A 20,024-nucleotide genomic window follows, 5' to 3' on the forward strand; every position below is an offset into this window, starting at 1 on the left:
CTGTGCAATGTGAGAACAGGAACCGGAAAAGGGATGACGTGTAGAGGCCGGAAATCGATGTCAAATGCCATTTTGGAATCCAAGATGGCGACCATCGGGTCAAGAAAAACTGTCAAGTACCCTACAATATGGGTATTTCCGGATAGGGAACGACGTGTAGAGGCCAAAAATCGATGTCAGACGCCATTTTGGAATCCAAGATGGCGGCCAACGGGTCAAGAAAAACTGTCAAATACCCAACAACATGGGTATTTTCGGATAGGAGATGACGTGTAGAGACCGGAAATCGATGCCAGACAACATTTTGGTATCCAAGATGGTGGCCATCGGATCAAAAAAAACTGTCAAATACTCTACAATATGAGTATTTCCGGAAAGAAAACGACGTGTAGAGGCCGGAAATCGATGCCAGATGCCATTTTGAAATTAAATATGGCGGTCATCGGTTCAAGAAAAACTGTCAAATACCCTACAATGTGGGAATTTCCGAAAAGGGACGACATGTAGAGGCCAGATATAGATTCCAGACGCTATTTTGGAATCCAATATGCCGGCAACATGTTTTCCATGGTCACCATAGCCGGTCGAATTCCAGACGAAACTAGAACCGCACTACCGTTCATGCTGGTGACAACGCTCTGATGCGACAACAAAACCATACCCCCAAGCTCCTCCCCTGATCCTATCCTTCGACAATGTACCTCTCTAACTTCGAGTAAGCCACGAGTATTCGGCCCAACTCCTACTAGACATAGAATTAAGTGAATGTTGTTACAAGCAAAGAACAATGAACTATCGGCTCCGTAAAGCTAACGCGATTGAGCCTTCCAAATAAACGAACTAGTTAAAAAAAACATATTTTCCATAAATAAGGCTTACCAAGAATATTGCGTATAATTTATTGTGTATAGCGTATCACTGAGCAAGATCGCAGCGTAACGTGGAAAATTCCTCAAAACAATAAAACGCTTTGATTTGTTTTGTTTTTTTTTTCTATCGTAAACTACAGATTTATTCCACATTTTATTTTCTCTTTCGATAACAAAGAACCAACCAGCGCTTATGTTTATGTGCGCAGTCAGCAACTTTGTCGAATACAGTATAGCTTTATTTATTGAAACAATTGAGATATTCCACTAGAGCCCCCATTAGTGAAAATCCCATAAGCTGTGGGTATCCTTATTCGCGGTTCCTTATTCACACCCCCGTTACCCCGGCAATAAGGATTCCTGACTGTACTTCGTTTCCAATCCAGATCATCTATTTCCATCCAGATCACTAAATCTTTGATGTCGTTGCAGTAAGTGAACGTATTTTCGTCGTTTACAGTATGTAGTTGCTGATATTCAGCTTGGCGCTTAAATAGGCATGATTTGTGAGTTATGGTCAAAAACGTGTACAAAAATTGCATCTTTTTTAGCTTTCTGCACCAAAAACACCCCGACAAAGTTAAATTCTGGTTTTGACATGCTTACACAATACTTTGGTGTGAAGAATATTTCATCAGAAAACTGCATTGAGTAATACCTAATAGTTAACGAGATATAGCCGTGCAAAACCACAGCGCGAGCAAACATATTGATGATGGCTTAAATCAAAATTTCGAACTAGATTCTCAAAACCTAAAAAGGGTTTGGCTAGTTTGGGTGGGTATTTCCAGAAACAGAACTCCAAATTTTATTTACATTTGATGAGCTCCAAAATGTTGCACAGTGTAATACGTGCTGAACTTTGCAAAATATAGCAAGCGGTCGTTGGTATATGCTAGCCTCTCTTAGCTCAGTCGGCCGCAGCTACAAATCAATACCATGAACTTCATTTATGAAATGAGCACTGAAAACCTTTTATTGCGTCAATTCCTTTGAGATGGTCCCTGAAAATTGCACCACAAAGGTGCATGACGGGACAAACTTCAATGAAATTTTTTGGTCAAAAAATTGCACCACATGGTGCATACAAAAAAATTCTGGAGTTATTTTTTTTTTCAAGAAGAGGGTAAATTTAAAGTTGAAAAAATTCACCTTCGTGATGGTAGATCGAATAAAAAGCTTTTTATTGAATATTTCTGGTGTAAAAATATCATCAAGGGTGTGCATGGCATGGAGGGAATAATCAAAATGAAAATTGGAAAAATTGAATCACGCTAAAAATTTGGTGGTGCACATTTAACTGAAATTTTTTGGTGAAAAGTTTACTAGAAGCAAGATTTATTCATTGGTGCATAATTTGCATCGTTCTGATGAATGCAAGCTTCATTGAAAATTTATGGTGGAAAATTTTTAGCATTCTGGTACATGAAGGGCAAAGCCTGAAAATTGCACCACAAAGGTGCATAGTGAAACAAACTACACTGACAATTTTTGGTGCACCGTTCTGGTGAATGGAGGAGCGTGCTTTATTGAAAATTTCTGGTGCAAATTTTGCATCGCTCTGATAAATTAAATGAACGGAAAATTTATGTTGGAGAACTTGTACTCCGGGAAGACACAAGCTTTATTTAAAATTAATCTATATTGAAAAATTCTGGTGGAAAATCTGCACCGTTCTGGTGAACGGAAGGGCAAGCTTTTTAAAAAAATGGTCTTAAGTTTGCATCCTTCTGCTGAATCCTTGTGCTGAATAGAGAAACAAACTTAAATAATAATTTCTGGTGTAAAATTTGCACCATTCTGATGATTGGAGGGAAGCTGCTTTACTGAAAATTAATGATGAAAAATCTAAAAATAGAGGCAAGCTTTATTTGGTGGAAAACCTGCAACATTCTGTTGATAAGAGAAGCAAGCTATATTGAAAATGTCTGGTGGAAAATGGAAAAAGGAAATCTGCACCAATCAGCATTTTTTTATTGAACATTAACGGTGGAAAATTTCAAAATTATATCTGGTGTAAGATTTGCAACAATCTGCTGCATGGAGAGGCCTGACGTAACAATTGCATAAATCTGGTGAATTGAGGGGCAAGCTTTATTGAACATTTATGGTAGAAAAACTACAACATTTTGGTGAATGGGCGGACAACTTAAACTTGATTTCCGAGAAGAACTTTAAGGTTCAATTTACTTTGATGCATTTTCGAAAAATTCAAAAGCAGTTTTTTTCGACGCATTATTTCAGATTGCTAAAAGCTCGCGTCATTTTGTGTAGAATAGCAAAAGGAATCGAATAGTGCGAGCATTTTGCAATCTGAACTAATGCGTCGAGAAAAACTGCTCTTGAATTTTTCGAAAAAGCATCAAAGTAAATTGAACCTTAAGGGTATTGAATTCTGATGACAGTTCTGACAGATTCCATGAAAATTCTGCGAAAAATTTCTAGTGAATCCTACCGAGAGAATCAAATTTTGAATGAAATTCCAAAGGGAGGATAATTTCTAGTTCATTCAGTTCCAATGTGTTCTGAGAAAAATCATGAAGAGTTCTAAATATAATTCCAGTGGACTTCTGAGAAGAATTTCAAGAGAGCTCTTAGGAGAGTTCTAAAAAAATCCGAGAAGAACCTCAAGGATATTGAATTCTGAGGACAGTTATTCTGCGAATAATTTCTAGTGAATCCTGCAGATAGTTCCAAGATAATTCCGAAAATAATACCAAGAAAATTAAATTTTGAGTGAAATTCCAAAGGGATTTCCAGGAAAATTTCAAGGGAGTACCGATAATTTCTAGCTCATTCCGGGAATAATTTCTAGATAATACTGAGGAAATTCTTCTGAAACTCCAAAGGAATTTCAAATCCAAGGTGTTCTGAGTAAAAGTCAAGAAGAGTTCTAAAAATAATTCCAGATGACTACTGAGAAGAATTTCAAAAGACCTCATAGAGTTCTAAAAATTTAGAAAAGAACCTTAAGGAATTCTGAGGAAGGACTTTTTCGCAACTGTACAAAGTTTAAAGACAGCTTTTGGATTCCCTTATTGAAAAGTGGGTTTTAGTTTGCCATTGAACCTTGATCTTTTGTTGTCTCACTAAAAATTCGCCTAACAATCTTCTCTGAAAATTTCAAGTCATTTGTTACCGTGGGTTAAAAAGTTACAGCTGTTTATGTGCGTTGCTATAATTTCGGGTTTTTCTATATCATCTTTAAAACATGTTGAATGTTCGGCATCATTTTCTGTCACCCCGACTGACGGTACTTTGGGACGGTTCATCATCGTCGATGCGATTAAATTGCCAATTTTCATTGGCTGTCTGAAAGCAGTTTGCATTGAAGAAGATGAACCATCACCGGAGCAAAAAAAATAAAATTAACTAAATTAAACAGTAGGTAAACAGTGGTGGGTGGACCGCACCATCTCCCACGATGGGGAGTACTCCTCATCCCCAGATTAAATGCAGCATAATACAAATTGCCCCTTCTTAACAAGATTCTTGTGCACGCTAGTGCTTTTAATTGATTTTCTCGAAACGCAAACGGTCCCAACCAATAGAAGAGCATTTTTCATATGTAAAAAATGTCCAGGAAATCGATTGCGCTATGTCTTGTCTAATCAAGCAAATGGAACCAAATTTGGCATGTGGAGGTATAAGGAGATAGTCATAGGGTCATAGTCCCTTAGATGAGAGGGGGGGGGGGCTACGTACAATATAGGCCGGGCAAGTAAGGTCGGGCACACTCAGTCTTATAAGGCCGGGCACACTCAGTCTTATATAAAAATGGCAAAGGAATCAATTGTCGATAATAGTTTTCATATATGCACTGTTAAAAACCACTTTACCACAATTTGCGTATATTTAGCACCGCAACTGTTAATTTGATCCATTTCATGACTTTGAATATGTCTTAAAATGGTCAAGGAATCGATTGAAGTACGTATTAATCACAGCCGAGTATGGTAAATGCCCGTTTCACCACAATTTCCCTATAAAATATAAGATTTGCTAAAAATTGCATAATTTTCTCAAAACGCAAACCATTGAAACGATAAAATAGCACTTTTCATAAGCAAAAAAAATAATCAACAGAATTAATTACAGTAGGTATAACAGACGGCAGAGCGCGATAAATGTCCCCAAATTTCCCTACAAAATATAAGATTTGCTAAGAATTTCAACATTGTATCAAAGGCAAACGATTGCAAACGATAAAATTGCACTTTTCGTATGCAAAAATGTCCAAGGATTGAATTACAATAGGAATAACAGACGATAAATGACAGGTAATGCCCGTTTTACCCCAATTTTTGCAAGATTGGTGGTGACTCAAACTAAACAATTTAGTTTGTTCTTCGTAATTTAAGCATTTTTTTTCTTTCGCGAAACAAATTGGCCCTTATGGACAATCTGAAGATACGTATATTCTGGTGATTATTATTCACCGTTTTCGCTGTAATCGGATTTAAGAATCTTCGAGATATTCTTGTTGAACTATGAACATCTTCATATCCATTTGTAGATCAAACTGCTTATCCTTGCACTGTTTCTTCCTGCGACTCACAAATTGTTCTAGACAAGAAAACTTGGGATTTGTCCACGTGAAAGCTGTCTTCATCATGTCCGTGAGATTGTCAGTTGCAGATGTCTTACGTCTGACTGCTTTTAAACCTTTGTGGCATCTTTCTCCAGTTTTCTCATCTACAAAGTTCATCGTGTAAGGCTAAAAAAAATACTAAAAAGCATTATAGAGATATTTCTCCAAGGTGCTGGGGCTTATGCAGGCATGGTGGTGGTTGTCGAATGAATGGAAAGTCCTCCTGAACCTGCTGCTCAAGACTACATATTGTACAGGAGATATATTTTCATGTAGTCCAGCTTCCTGGGTGATAATGCTTATTAATCGTAAGGTTGATGTGAGCCTTGGACTGATTACCAGTATATTCGCAAATACATCTGGTTCATCTAGAATACATCGAGCAGTGTTGCCATTGTTGCTTGTTCCACAACCACCTATTTTTGGCCGGTTGATGTTTGATTTGAAATGTTTTTTAAATCATTAGTAATTTGCCGAGCTTCTTCTTTCACTTCCGGATGAGTTAAAGCTGGATTCCCATCTACAGCTTTTTTGCTGCATGGCGGATCAGCCATTTCACAACATTTAAACGGGAATATAAAAAAATTACGAGAATGTTCCGAAAGCAAAAAGTCATCTTTTCCTAGTAAGCCTGCTTGATCATAATGGCTGAGTCCGCTCCACCTGTAACGTGGAGTGTGAAGTACAAAAAGCCGTCTTCAGCAATACTAACCTTTTAAAGATTTGATGCCACGTCTTTCAGCTGGATAATATGGGAGACATCTGCTGCAGTTAACTCACGTACAGTGGCCTTAGCCGCCAAGTATGTTTTATCCCAATTTGGAGGTGAAAATCGAGGAATGATTTCATCTCGGTGCTTCATGATCCATTCCAGGGTTCCAAAAGTTGCACCTCCAGTTGTTCTTTGGCATACTTGGCAATCCCATCGTACTTCCGTTTGCTTTGGCCCAAACGATTTTAATATTTAAGCTGAGGCATGGTCTTTGAGAGGGAAATCACAAATCGTGTGTCATCAAAAGACATCGCATGTTGAGAGATTGAGCTCATGAGAGAGATAATTGTGCGAGAGCCAAAGTAGCTTACTCTCTTGTTAGGAAGGTAGTTAGTAAAATATATGGCAATGAACTGTTTTATTGATTTTACAGTAAATTGACAAGTAAATTATAAAGTAAAAGTTACAAAAAAGGTAGACATTTTCTTTATTATTTATATGGCCAAGTGAATTTTCGATTACGGCTTGTAGTTATAGGTAATAATTGATATGCTCTTAACTTCAGTATGGGACTGAATATCAGCGATCCCGAGCAAATTCTGAGATCAATTTGAAAACTAAATTTAATGTTGTGATGTTGCTGATAATGATTACTCAGGTTGCTGTCGTTTTAAACGTTTTAACGTTTAAAATATCAAAATTGAAAGCATGCAAATCTTCTTGTGACATCAAATTGAAATCTAATTCTGCTATCAGTGAGAGCAATTTGATGCACATTTTTTCTGTTGATTACAAAACAAGTATTCAATTTGATTTTCTGCTAAGGCAATGAAAACAAACCGCAACAACAAATTTTTGATTTGCAAATGTACAGCGAAAGAAAACAAAATCTGTTATCAAATTTATCAATTTCGTAGGCTGAAATCAAATTATGATTTCAGTTTGAGTTGATATCAAAATTAGATTTCGATTTGCTGTCATTTTGATGCTGGACTTTGCTCGGGATGCCTACCAAGGAAACAGCGTCATCTCTGGGAATATTCTTTATGGGAATAACTTAGTTGGCCTTCATCTTGTATGTATGTGTTTGCTACACGCAAATGTCCCTTAAACATGTTGATTCCTTTCAGTGTAGAAACGTTACACGTTGATGATGCTTGTTAAAGTACCCACATTTATCAATGGACATACCTTTTTTTCCTTTGGTTTGTTTTTTCCGTCGATCTTGTTTTCCGTGCTGAGCACCAATGCTACCGACGTGCCAGGAAGGCAGCTCCCACACCTGGACCCTACCTATCAACCAATCAACTCATGAACCGGGGACCAACGGCTTTACTTCCCATCCGAAGGAAGGCGTGATCAGAGATGTTATGCCTCAGAACATCCCGGCGGCGCCGACTGGGATTGAACCCAGGCCTGGTGGGGTGAGAGGTAATCACGCTTACCACTACACCACCGGCGCAACTTAGTGGACATACCTTTACTTGGATATCTTCGCATTAAGGTTATTGATAGAAGCGAAGACTACAAATCAAGAAGACCGGCAACTGTTCCCGTCTCCCATACAAATGTCAAACGTCACTGATAACAGCGCCTCTGTCAATCAAAGGTGGAACTTTGAAGCACAAGTGTTAGTGAGAATGCTCATAAACAGTGACTGTGTGTGTGACCTAATGTCACTGTACTCGTTGTTGTTTTTGTTTTGCTCTACAAAATTTAACGGCAATTTGTATCCTAATCCCAGCAGCCGGTGGTTTTCCAACTCCAAACCGAATAACTTGTCATGATCAAGTAGAGGATTGCAACTCGGATCGATATCTAGTGAAAGTGCCTTTAACTTGTGAACGAGGAACCGAAATATTGTTTATTTTGCCTATTGTAAGCAATCAATTATAAGGATTTGGCAGCTTCCACTACCATTGAGTGAACTACCGTCATTCGAAAGCTGCTGAAAATTCAAGGATTCAAAAAGAAGAAAGATCCGGTACCTACATCACGATCCAACGGAAGGCGTAGCAGGGTCTAATGTTGTAAAAAATGAAAATGAAAGGTTGAAGGACTACAATCTCAAACGCTACGTATTGATAAAGAATATATTTCCATTTAATATGTTGTCAGAACATGAAACCACCGGATAGTGATCCTCTGTATGCTTTAACAATTCTTGGAATCGTCCGACCCCTTTCAGAGAATTAAAACAACAGTGTCGGATTGGACAGTGACATTCAAATGGTCAGCGAGTACTGTGCCAATTTGCCGAGCGTCACAACTTAACTCCCCCGCTGTGGCCAGGTGTCAAAGCCGTGCGGAATGGGCATACATTTTACTAATGCGCCATACGAATGCCCAAAATAGTATTATTTAGCAATGTAGAATTGAGGATTTAATTTAAAAACTACCTCCAAAAAAGATCTTTACATTTCCCATACCCTATATAAATGTACCTTTGACAAAAATATGAAATAATGGTGGACCACTGTACCACCTTGGTAATTAGACAGATTTCCCCCTATCATAATAGTTGATTATTTGGCCAGGTCAAATTCTACGTTTCATTTAAATTTTCGAAATTTGGATGAATAGAAATTTACGAGAGGCTCTGGAAAATATGAGCCAGGGTGACCAATAATCAGGAAATCAAAAAAAAAGTCAGGAATTCAAAGTCACCGGTAAAAAACAAAACTGTGGGATAATTCAGTGAATTTGAAAAATAAATCAAGAAAATCGTCCTCTTTTCAAAAACAAATAATATTTTGGACATTGAAAAACAATCAAGAACCTTGTAAAGTACTAAATTTTTTTCATAAAGCCGTTTAAAAAACCTAGTAAAAGAATTTCACCAATATTGAAAAGAGTTAAGAATGAATTAAAGAGATAACACCAAAAAATTTCATAGTAAATTGCCAATAGAAATTCGTGAAGAACTCTACGAGAGCTTTGACTAGAACTCCAACTCACTTGTGAGGGTTCAGAGTAAAATCAATGGAAAATTCCATAACGATTGTGATGAGCATTCCAAGGTTTGTGAAAATACTAAGCGAATTAAATTGGAGGGTATAATGGCAAATAATAATGACAAAATCCTCTTGCGTTTTTCCATGAACAACTGTTTCTACAATGTATTTAAATTTAGCGGTTAAAGGAAACGACAAAATTGTTTACAAGCTGCTTCACGACATACGCAGGAGATGGTACACGTAAGTATTAACGAAGGGGGATTGTTTTGTTCCGTTATTTCACCGTTAAGATCAAGCTATGTTCTCAACCATGTTTGTTACAACAAAGTCTTCCAAACAATATATCGTTTTCCTTCTACCATTCCGATCAAGCTATATTGCAGAGAAGCTGGCAGCAGTCGTTTCGTGTCTGCCATCAGTGAAGAGAAAAAAAGAGATAGCATTATTATACCTTCTTTTTTTTTTAGAAAACGAGATGCAACGGAATCACTTTTGCATTATTCAACTCTCAAATTCAACTTTACCAGCTTGTAAAACCAATATCAAGCGTTAAATTTTGCTCCAATATCACGCGTGATATTGAGAGCGTATGAGAGCGGGAAAATATCACTCATATCAGTGTTCACTCGGCTGTCGACAGAAGCAGACCACTCTCAATGTGTGTCACGCGATCGTCTATTTACTCGGCAGCATCCATTGTGGGGTCCTCCTCATTGTTCTTCATTAGCAGTTCTTTCAGTCGACGCGTCGTCGACTTTGCAAAGCAACCGTTTTGTCACAGACAAACAGACGTAACTCTTTGAAAAAGTTTTTCTTGAAAACATAGTATCTCAAAACATAGGACCTCAGTAACGACATCTCTCAGGCTTCTCGCGGAAAACAAGCTTGCTCCCTAACTCGAAAACAATATTGCTTGAAAGTTCTATAGAATGTAGTAGTTCGCGAAACTGATAATATTCAAATCAACCGTTAAATGCGTGAACGAAGATACACAATGAAGAGTTACGTCTGTTTGTCTGTGGTTTCGTGATGAATGTGTGAGTGCTGACCACGTTTGGCGTCCATTGCTACAATGGAAGCGATCTGACCCTCGTTGGCGAATCTGCCAAGTAAACTACTGGATGCGGCTCCCGTTCTGGTAGAGGCGGCTTATTGGATGGCGGAAGATAAAATATTTATTGTGTTGTACCTTTTGACTATAGTTTTAAGATGTATTGTATAGTGAACAAGAATCCTCGACTCTGTAAAGTTAATCCGGTTGAGCCTTATCAAATAAATTAATAAAAAAAAAATGTTAATGAGTATGCCATCACTGCACTGGTGTTTATTATTGGTTGCTTTCTGGGTTTGGACTTCCTATCCCGTACAGGAAGTCCAAACCCAGAAAGTAACCAATAATAAACACCAGTGCAGTGATGGCATATTCATTAACATTTTTTTATTATTAATTTATTTGATAAAGCTCAACCGAATTAATAGTTTAATTAAATGCGGATAAAACGGACCAGTGACAATAACACAAGTCACTCGAGAACAAAACTAATTTAATGAAAATATCGCGGACGAGGCCCGGGACTAATAAAATCAAAAATGCAACCGGTCCGATCGACTCCTGGATTTCTCACTAACATTTATTTGTAACAAAACTGCTCATGTTTAAAACAAGAAGCCAGCTCCAAGAGAAATTATGTTTGTGCATTTTTAGTTGGATTACTCAAGGTTGTTGGGATTTCTTGACGCAATAAATCGCTGGTCAGTCTTGGGAAAGGAAGCCGTTGGTTTTGGCCCATGTATCTATGTGTTCGATATCTATATAGTAGGTATGGAGTTGCTTCCTTGACGTTGGTGACCTCTCCATTTCAGATCGGAGATTCACGGAAAATAACAAGAATTAAATAAAACCATGTTTTGTTAATACATTTCTTTTAAGTAGAATCTAGAAATATCTGATAATCTTATGTTTGAATAAGAATAGATACCTTAAATGCGAACGTTCGAAAAAAAATCAAATGTCTAAGGATTCCGTTGATAGGAAATACTTTCTCAAAAACGGAATACGTATTCCATGGTATTCCACATTATAAAGACGTAATTCACGAATTTATCCAAAGAAAAGAGGAAGCCAACGATCAACGGTTCATGAGATTTCCCAACGTTGCAACACTCCAGGATGATAAATCGCACAAGGGCGCAGATAATATGAAAGTAAACACTTTAACCCACAACCGGGCCGCATCAACTACACCTTCCTTGTCGTCGTCACGTGAGAAGGGGCTCACACTTTGTCTCGGAGGCACAAATATACATTGTTTTAATTATTTAATTAATCTTGGGGCGCAGCACCGGTCACGAAAATAAAATTCAAAACAGAGAGGCTCATCGCAAAAAAGAAACTGCAATCCATCTCTCATTTCCTCATGATATGTAAATATGATGAACGTTCGCCGGAGATCGAGCCGCCGAGATATATGCTTATGAAACCCTGCTCGACTTGGTTGCTTTTTCATCAGCTGCTGGTGTTGTTGATGATGGGATGGCGCCCTCTTGCTTTACTTGCCCAGGCGAGTTCATTACACCTGATGCCATCCACCATATGCCTACTAACTGAGCTGCTCGGAGGAGCGTGCATATAAATACAAACACACACACGTGCGGTGAGGGGCGAGAATATCAAATGAAGTCATTTCTAGACCCCTTTGGACCTGCTGCACACATAAATCATACGAGTTTATAGCGAAGGTTTTGGTGCAGAACGCCGCAAACCTATATAACGACACTTCTTGACCACTCGGAGGCAAATTACGTCGGAATTTAAATGGTGTAAGATAAATGTCTTTTCACTGAATAGCAAGCCCCCCGCAAAAGTGTTACGAGTTTTGTCCAGCAGTCTGAAGCAAGCAGCGCAGTAAAATATGAATAATATTATCTAAAATTTGTGTATCAGTGGCCTTAATCGACGGAGGGGTCATAAACGGATGAGTTGGGTTGAAGCAGATTTCGACGCATCGATAGGCTACTCCGAGGTGGGAACAACCGAAGAAGCTCAGCACATATTTTAAATTCGGTGCACTCGAATTTTTCTTCTTCTTTCACCTGTTCTTTCAGACACTCAAAAAGATAACGTGCTGAAATTAATTGGTGTGCTGCATTTTTGCGATTCCTGGGCAAACAATTTGCGTTGAATTTATTGAATTAAATCTAGCGCGAAAACGCCTGCCTTGCAGGGGCTCAGGGACTCAACAAACAGCAACTAACCAGTAGTAGGCCGGTAGGTGGCAGTGAGTCTGTCTCGTCGTTTAGTTTGTGTGGACAAGGACGGACAGGTTGTCCTCCCCCTCGTGAGTGTGTGCAAGCCGGTTAAGATTTATAATTTCACATCAAGCAGGGAGTCAGCTTCGCAGCGGGGAAACGACATTTTAATTGGAGTTCCCCGATTGGCTCTAATAGGTCTAAAGTATACATTAATTTATTAATTGTGTCGCGTAATAGATCATTTTCGCTGCTTCATCGACGAGATTGGAGGCGATCGATCGGATGCTAGACAAGCGAGACTGGAAAATCGGTGGGCGGAGACATTCAAATCGGTGATTATTAATGAGACTGATAATTAAGTTATTGCTGACTGATAATGATCTGGCTGGGAGGGAGGATGATGCAGCCCATGAATCGTTGTAAAATAATCGCGGTTTTGATCATGCACATCTCATTTTCTAGGAGAACAACTGTCAAATGTGTGTATAGTATATCGGTATCAAGTTAGAAAATCGGTACAAATCCAGTGAGCGTTAGAGCGCGTTCTTTTTTTTTATATCTTTAGTAAGGAGACATTCAGCGCTAGGTTGATTCGTCTCCGGAGAGCGCGTTATGCCAGGTTGGTCGAGGCAGATTTCATGTGTGAGTAAGTAATGACACTGGTCATTGTTATGTGCAATACACTTTAAAAGGTGCGTTTCATATTTCACCACATGTTCCAAAGAGCCTTAATGAAATGTAGCGCTTTATTTATTTATTTATTTATTTATTTATTTATTAATGTACTTATTTATTTATTCATTTGCCGTCAATCAAATGTAGATCAGTTCAAATTCCCTGTCCAAGGATGAGGGGCTTGATGATGATTTGTCAAGTGTCGCTATGATTTTTTTTTTTGCAATTTGTTAAAATTGTAGTTTTTCTCCAGTTCATTGATTTGAAAGGTTCATGCGAGTTAATTTCACGGAGCCGTAAATTGTAGTTTTATCATAATTTTAATATTAGCAATAGTAATTTTAAATTCGCTTTTGTAATGCTAAGGTAAGTAGTTTGCTTTGAGTGTAAAGTTAATTTATAAGAAAGTTCGAACATTTTTTTTGCACTTCGAAAATTGACGGGTCATACCTCTAACATAGTAGCAGTGACAGTGTCGCATGTCCTAACAACAACTGCCTGCGACTACTGTTCGAGGGGCCGACAGGGCTGAATACGGGTCAATACTAACAAAACTCTAACACTAACATGACCCCGAAACTAACGTTCATCAATTGCACTAATAGTTATAATGTAGTTGTACTTTCCTAATAACCCATCTATCACAGACAAACAGACATAACACTCGCAGGTTGCTCATCGAATACGCATTTGACGGTCAATTTGAGTATTTTTGGTTGGTGGTGCTGCCACCTGTGGCGCGCACGGTCGGTTTCCTTGCGTTTGACGTCTGCACACTAGCGCCATCTGTTCAGCGTTCTATCCATCACATGATACTCAACAGATGGCGGTAGTGTTTTAGTGACTATGTTTTGTGGAGAGAAATATTAAATGTGTTATTTCTGTTTGTCTGTGCATCTATATTTCTTTTTCGTTGTGTGTGTGTGTGTGTGGGGAGGGGGGGTTAATGTAACCAATACTAATACCTTTCTTTCTGTTCTTTTATTCGTTTTCTATATCTCTTCACCATCACCCCATATCCCATCATTTTGACGAGAGATGAGTTACTACAGGATAATATGCTGAGCGTGGTTCTATCAAAAAAACCACGTAGGAACGCAAATCGATAGAGCTGAGGAATAATGAGGTAAATTCTACACAGTATTTTAAAGGAGCCAACTCTAAGCAGGTAATAATAGCAATTAATAATCAAACAACCATAAAAAGGTAAGAATGAATTTATTTATTTTCAATACAGTAATGACCCGATTTTGTCAGCCCCTCCGCGCTTCAGACTTATTTCTTTCAATAATTTAAATTTTTCAATAATCTAAATTTTTCTCATTCGTCATTCGTTAAGAGGGATATTTAAAGTATACTTTGGTGCAATAGGTTCAAGAAGATTACTGAAGAAGAGCATGGGTTTTGTAGAACATTGGAAAACATTTTCAAAAAAGGGGGCTGATAAAATCGGGACATTACTGTATTCCAATTACATTTACATGATTTATCACATATATATGGTCGTAAACACAGTTGATCACAATACGAGCCTTAAAGCTGCAGTGACCTAGTGAGCACCATAGCTCGAGTCGTCTGTTAGTATTGTGTATCGCATGGAGAGCCCAACCGAGATGCTAGCCTATTAAGACTGCAGTTGGTCAACTATCGAAAAAAAAATCAAATGTAGACCAGTTCAAATTACAAATAACATTTAACATTTAACATCTATTTTAATTTTCAATCTCTGACTAACCTTGAAGAGAAACGGTTTTTAAGAGCATTTTTGTTCATTGTCAAATCAATTGTTTCATCATGTTCATTATAACAAGACATCATTCTATTTAAAGACGCGTTCCTGGCATAGTTTGTTCTTTGGTTGTTAATATAAAACATGTTTCTTTCAACTAGCAATAATCGCACCTCGGTTCTACCTCATTGGTTACGATATCGCCACTGCGCAAAGTTAAAAAACAAAAAACATGTTTCTGTTTCTTAAGGAACGAGTGGGAGCATAAAAATTAAGATTTTCTAAAATCTCTGTGGCATTCACTCTTTGTGCTACAACATCGTTTATAAAAGCTATCATTGCAAACTGCCTTCGCTTTTCAAGTGCATCCAAATTGATCAACATACATCGAGACTCATATGATGGAAAGGGTAAACTCGTTACCATCTAAGTTAGGCTTTCTTGGAGCAAATAATAGAAACTGATTCAATGTGGTTTATATGAGTATCTTGATATGGAGCCCCGACTATACTACAGTATTCAAGGAGGGGCCTAACATATGCAACGTATGATCTTAAGATTGTGTATCACATATATAATATTTTGTATGGAACATTTAAGTATTTACTATGGAACATATCATAACTTTTTTAAGGAAAACTTTACAATTCTTATTAATCATTTATCTTGATTTAAGGAGAATATTTTTTTTTTATCCTTTATTAGAGAGATTTTTAGCCTAAGGCTAGTTCATCTCTTAACCTTTAAGGAGAATATTTTTAAATTAACTGGTACAATTTAACTTATTTATCGTGCCTCCACATTTTATTATTGAGCATTTCAACTTTAGTATTGGCACATCAGCCAATTTTTCATGGGGTGGTGGTTGTGAAAGTTTATTGAACTGGATGATTGAAAAGTATCGAGTGACTGAATCTGCAATAGATTTAACACTTTCTAACTCCCACTCTAAAGCTACTTACAATCATCATCATAATAAGGGTTTATAGACAAGACTTTTGAGCCCACGTTTAGTCAGATCAGCCATGACCTCAGATTTTAACCAAAATTTTCCATAACTGTTTGGTATGGATAGTAATTTAAATTAGTGTTTGAATTCGGTCATTTTGAATCTCGCCTCGTTTTCATAATGGCAGGGCCGCTCTTTTACGAAAAAGCATTCCGCGAAAACGTCTCTTCTCATCGAAATGACGTCTAAGATAAACTGCCATAAATGTCCCATGTTCAATGCAATCCTGTTGGACCGCAAAACACTTATGCGAATGACGGCAGCAAAGTGGCAGGAAAATAGATGGCGATCAGAAAAAAATATACACGGGTATTTTTATTTAGTAATTATGGTCGAAAGTGCTTATTATTTTGTTTGTTAGTAATTTTTGGTTATAAGCTCATTAAAAATGCTTTTTAATACCTACTAAAATTTAAATATTGGATGCTTCAAAAATGACAAAAATCGTTAAGCAACAAGTTTTGGTAAAATTTTGAAAGTTTATTATACGAAAAAAATTGTACAGCATTTAAACAGAATAAACAGAGAATGTAAGAAATCGTATCATATATATTTTTTACTCTGTTCGTGACATAAAACCACTGCACAGATAAAGATGCAGTTTAATCAAGTTGGTGTCTTCAGACAAGTTTAGATTTGAGAAAAGGCGCATCTAATGAAGGGGTCGTCTATAATTTAAATCCCTTAGGACAAAAAATAGAATTTCCAACTTTTTTTCTATGTGGTTTAGAAAAATAAAATGTTCCACAAAGTTGTAGATCTTATCATTTCCACAAACTATGTTAGAAAGACAACTTTCCCTTCCATTAAAAGGTAAACCAGCTCTTTATTTGCAATGAATATTCCTGTAAATACTTATGACCAGTCTTGTAAGCGGTCACGGTAGTCGACACATTTTCTGTGATAATCGACTGCTTTTGCCTCCGACACTTGGAAAACAAGCTATCATAGTACAGTACCAAACTCAAATGTCATACGACAGGCTCTGTCATATGACACGGCCGCCGAAGACCATCACGAATGTATGTATTTTAGTTTTTCTCATAATAAGAGCTGCTGATGTTGTGCTTGTGTGAATTCTGAAAATAGCAAGCAATGATGTCCTAGGAATAACATATCTGATCAGAAATGGTTTAATTTACACCAAATTGAGGAATTAGAACGAAATTACTCATGTCATATGATAGTTATTTGATAATTTTCTTTTCTCTCGAATGTTATTCTACCGGTTGTGTTGTGTGAGAGAGACGACGGTAGAGCATGAGTGTAGGAATAAAAACAGACTGTCGCGCACGACAACGAAGCGAGTGTAGTAAGAAACGTCAACAGTTTCAACCCCTGCTTATGACTAATAAAAGTCCTACAATACTTGTGAAAATACACTTAATTTCCGTCATCTTCGAAACCCTTAAGCTTCAGCGCATGCAGTTTTCTTGTAAAATACTAAATAATAATACTGTAATACTGAATAATAATACTGTAAAATACTGAATAATGAAAATTTGGACTGATTCACAACTGGCAAAACTAGAGAGTATCGATACTACAAGGCTGGATACTAGAGATTCGATTGAAATTCGCTTCGTCAGATTATTTTCAGTTAACGATCCGCAGTATTTTTTACCTGAAAACACCCTCCTGGACCACTGTGCACTGTGACCAGTAATTGATCTATTGTAGTATATCTCGTGTTGTTAGCGTAGTGTAGTTCATGTCGTATTACTTCATCGCCATTGAAAAATGATGAAGTATTCGGTTTTTATACAATTGTAATTTTTTCGATTTTAATTGAAAGCTCCCGCTATTTATACCCTTCAAAAGTGAGAACACCCCCCAAAGGCTCACCCCTTTGTCAGTCAAAATTGGGGTCCTTAGCAACAAAATTAAGCAATGACACCGTAAATGACCATGCATCAGAACCCTAGTCTAAACTATTTCAAACTATGGAACAACGAATAGAAGATTAAGAATCACATAGTGTAGGTGTTTCAGTAATAGGGGTGTACCTATAGTTGCGATATGAAGGTTGTACCGGGGTTGAGAGAAAACCGGATTAGCTATCCTAAAATAAAGCAGATTTGCATATTTCAAACTTAAAATTAGCCAAAAATGGCGGAAAACAACTGATTTTCCTTAATATTTTGACTCCATTGAACCTATATTTTCCTATAAAATAATCCGCTTCAAAATAAACTTTCAGAACCAATTCCAGTCACCTCGTACCCCAGGGTTCTCATTTAGGCCCACTTCTTTTTATTTTGTACATAAACGACATTTCCTACATACTTAAAAAAAATAAAACTGCTTGTATATGCAGACGACATGAAGCTCTTCGTGGAAATAAGTAATTCTAGCGATGCAGAAGAATTTCAGAATGAAATCAATATATTTCACACCTGGTGTAGTAAAAGTCTACTTCAACTGAACGTAAAAAAATGTACCGCAATAGCATTTAGCAGAAAAATTGAAACACCGCATATTGAAATATCATTGGTACCAACCAAATAGTAGAAAAATGCAAAATTTTAAGAGATCTAGGTGTAATCCTAGACTCCAAACTAACTTTTATAGAACATTATAATACTATCATTAGTAAAGCAAACATAATGCTAGGCTTCATTAAAAGGTTCAGTCATAATTTCGAAGATCCATACACTATTAAGCTATTATATACCACAAAAGTAAGGCCAATTCTGGAATACTGCCACCAAGTCTAGAATCCATACATTTCCATACATGAAGAACGCATAGAATCTGTCCAAAAACAATTCCTTTTATATGCTTTACGTAAATTAAATTGTACTACATTTCCATTACCATCTTATGAAGCGCACTGCATGCTCATCATTATACATACAAACACTTAAGAAGCGCCACCAATTTGCAATGCTTTTCTTCATCAACGACATTATTTCAATGCGCATAGATTCGGCAGAAATTCTAGCACAATTAAACTTTTACACACCTTGTCGATATCTTAGAACACGGAATTTATTTTCAGAAACATCGTACAGAACAAACTATGCAAAAAATAGCCCAATCGATGGAATGATGCGCCGCCTGTATAATTTGCATTGCAGAACTTTTGAAATCAGTATGTCCAAGCAGCAAATAAAAATTAAGCTAAAACAGAATAGAATTAATGCATAACGGGTGGCAACTAAAATTTTGGAATTTCTTTCTCAAGCTGTCAAAAAAAGACAAACATACTTGAAGAAGATCTGATTTATTGAAATTAAAGATACATTGTCCATTATTGAAAAAAAAATTAGTGAACATTTGAAAACGGTCCGTAATCGGATGTTCGGCGAAGCTTCCGTTTGATGTCGGAACAGGAACGTTGTACGGCCTTCATGTCAACTTTGCGAATGCATCTCTTGATTCTACCAATCAACTGTTTTCAATTCGTGGCTCTCCAGTTATTTTTGTACACCAAGGAGCTCAAAACCCCGAAGAAATCTTCGATTGGGCGACACTGAGGCAGATTTGTCGGGTTGTGGTTTTTGGGTACAAATGGGATCGAATGGGTATTCAGGAACGATTGTGTTTTTTTGGCGTAATGCGATGACGCTTTATTCGGCTAAAACACGTATTGTCCATCAGCATGATGTTTTTGTAGAAACGGGATCAAAATTTTCTTCAAACATTCGTTCTGGTACACATATTGATTGATTGCAGTCGAAGCCGCAACATTTTCGCTTTTAAAATGTTGTAACGTATACTTTTTGCCGAGATTTCTGTGCAGTTCGTAGAACTGTACAACGCGCTCGCGAAATACTTTTTGTTTCGACGGCATTTTGAGCAAAACTGAGCAAGCATAAACAAAACAGAAAATATAAGCAGAAAGAGGAGAGAGAGAGAGCTAACACATACACACTCTTATTTCTCTCTGAGCTCGTTTGTTGTTGAGCATAGAGGCCTCGAAAAAATTCCAAAATTTTAGTTGCCACCCGTTAGTTATTAACATTGTAAAAAATCATTGTATGTAGTCTACACTGGTTTGACAAAATGAATAAATAAATAATAGTGGAACCCATAAGAAACCACTATTATAGGAACCAAAGTTAGCAATTACCTCTACTACTGGAACAGTGTTCCTATTAATGGAGAACAAGTTTAAAAAAAAAGAAGAAAGAATTACAATGTTATTCTTTTTCCTACCAAAACAGAGATTGAAAGCTATACATTTATGTATACAAATTGTATGTACATCGTTTATTGATTTTTTAA

The 20,024-nt window shown here is 37.2% G+C and overlaps 1 protein-coding gene and 1 pseudogene across 2 annotated transcripts in view; both read right to left on the bottom strand.

Moving 5' to 3' along the window:
• Window positions 1-20,024, bottom strand: part of LOC135717215 (alpha-protein kinase 1-like) — a 241,784-nt gene that overhangs the window by 131,763 nt on the left and 89,997 nt on the right. The gene's annotated exons all lie outside the window — the stretch shown is intronic.
• On the bottom strand, window positions 14,930-15,003 carry LOC135717227 (U4 spliceosomal RNA; annotated as a pseudogene).

The sequence above is a fragment of the Ochlerotatus camptorhynchus genome, unplaced genomic scaffold (assembly GCF_037179485.1).
Source record: "Ochlerotatus camptorhynchus isolate MF236.1 unplaced genomic scaffold, CSIRO-AGI_Acam_v1.1 ptg000052l, whole genome shotgun sequence".
Taxonomy (NCBI): domain Eukaryota; kingdom Metazoa; phylum Arthropoda; class Insecta; order Diptera; family Culicidae; genus Ochlerotatus; species Ochlerotatus camptorhynchus.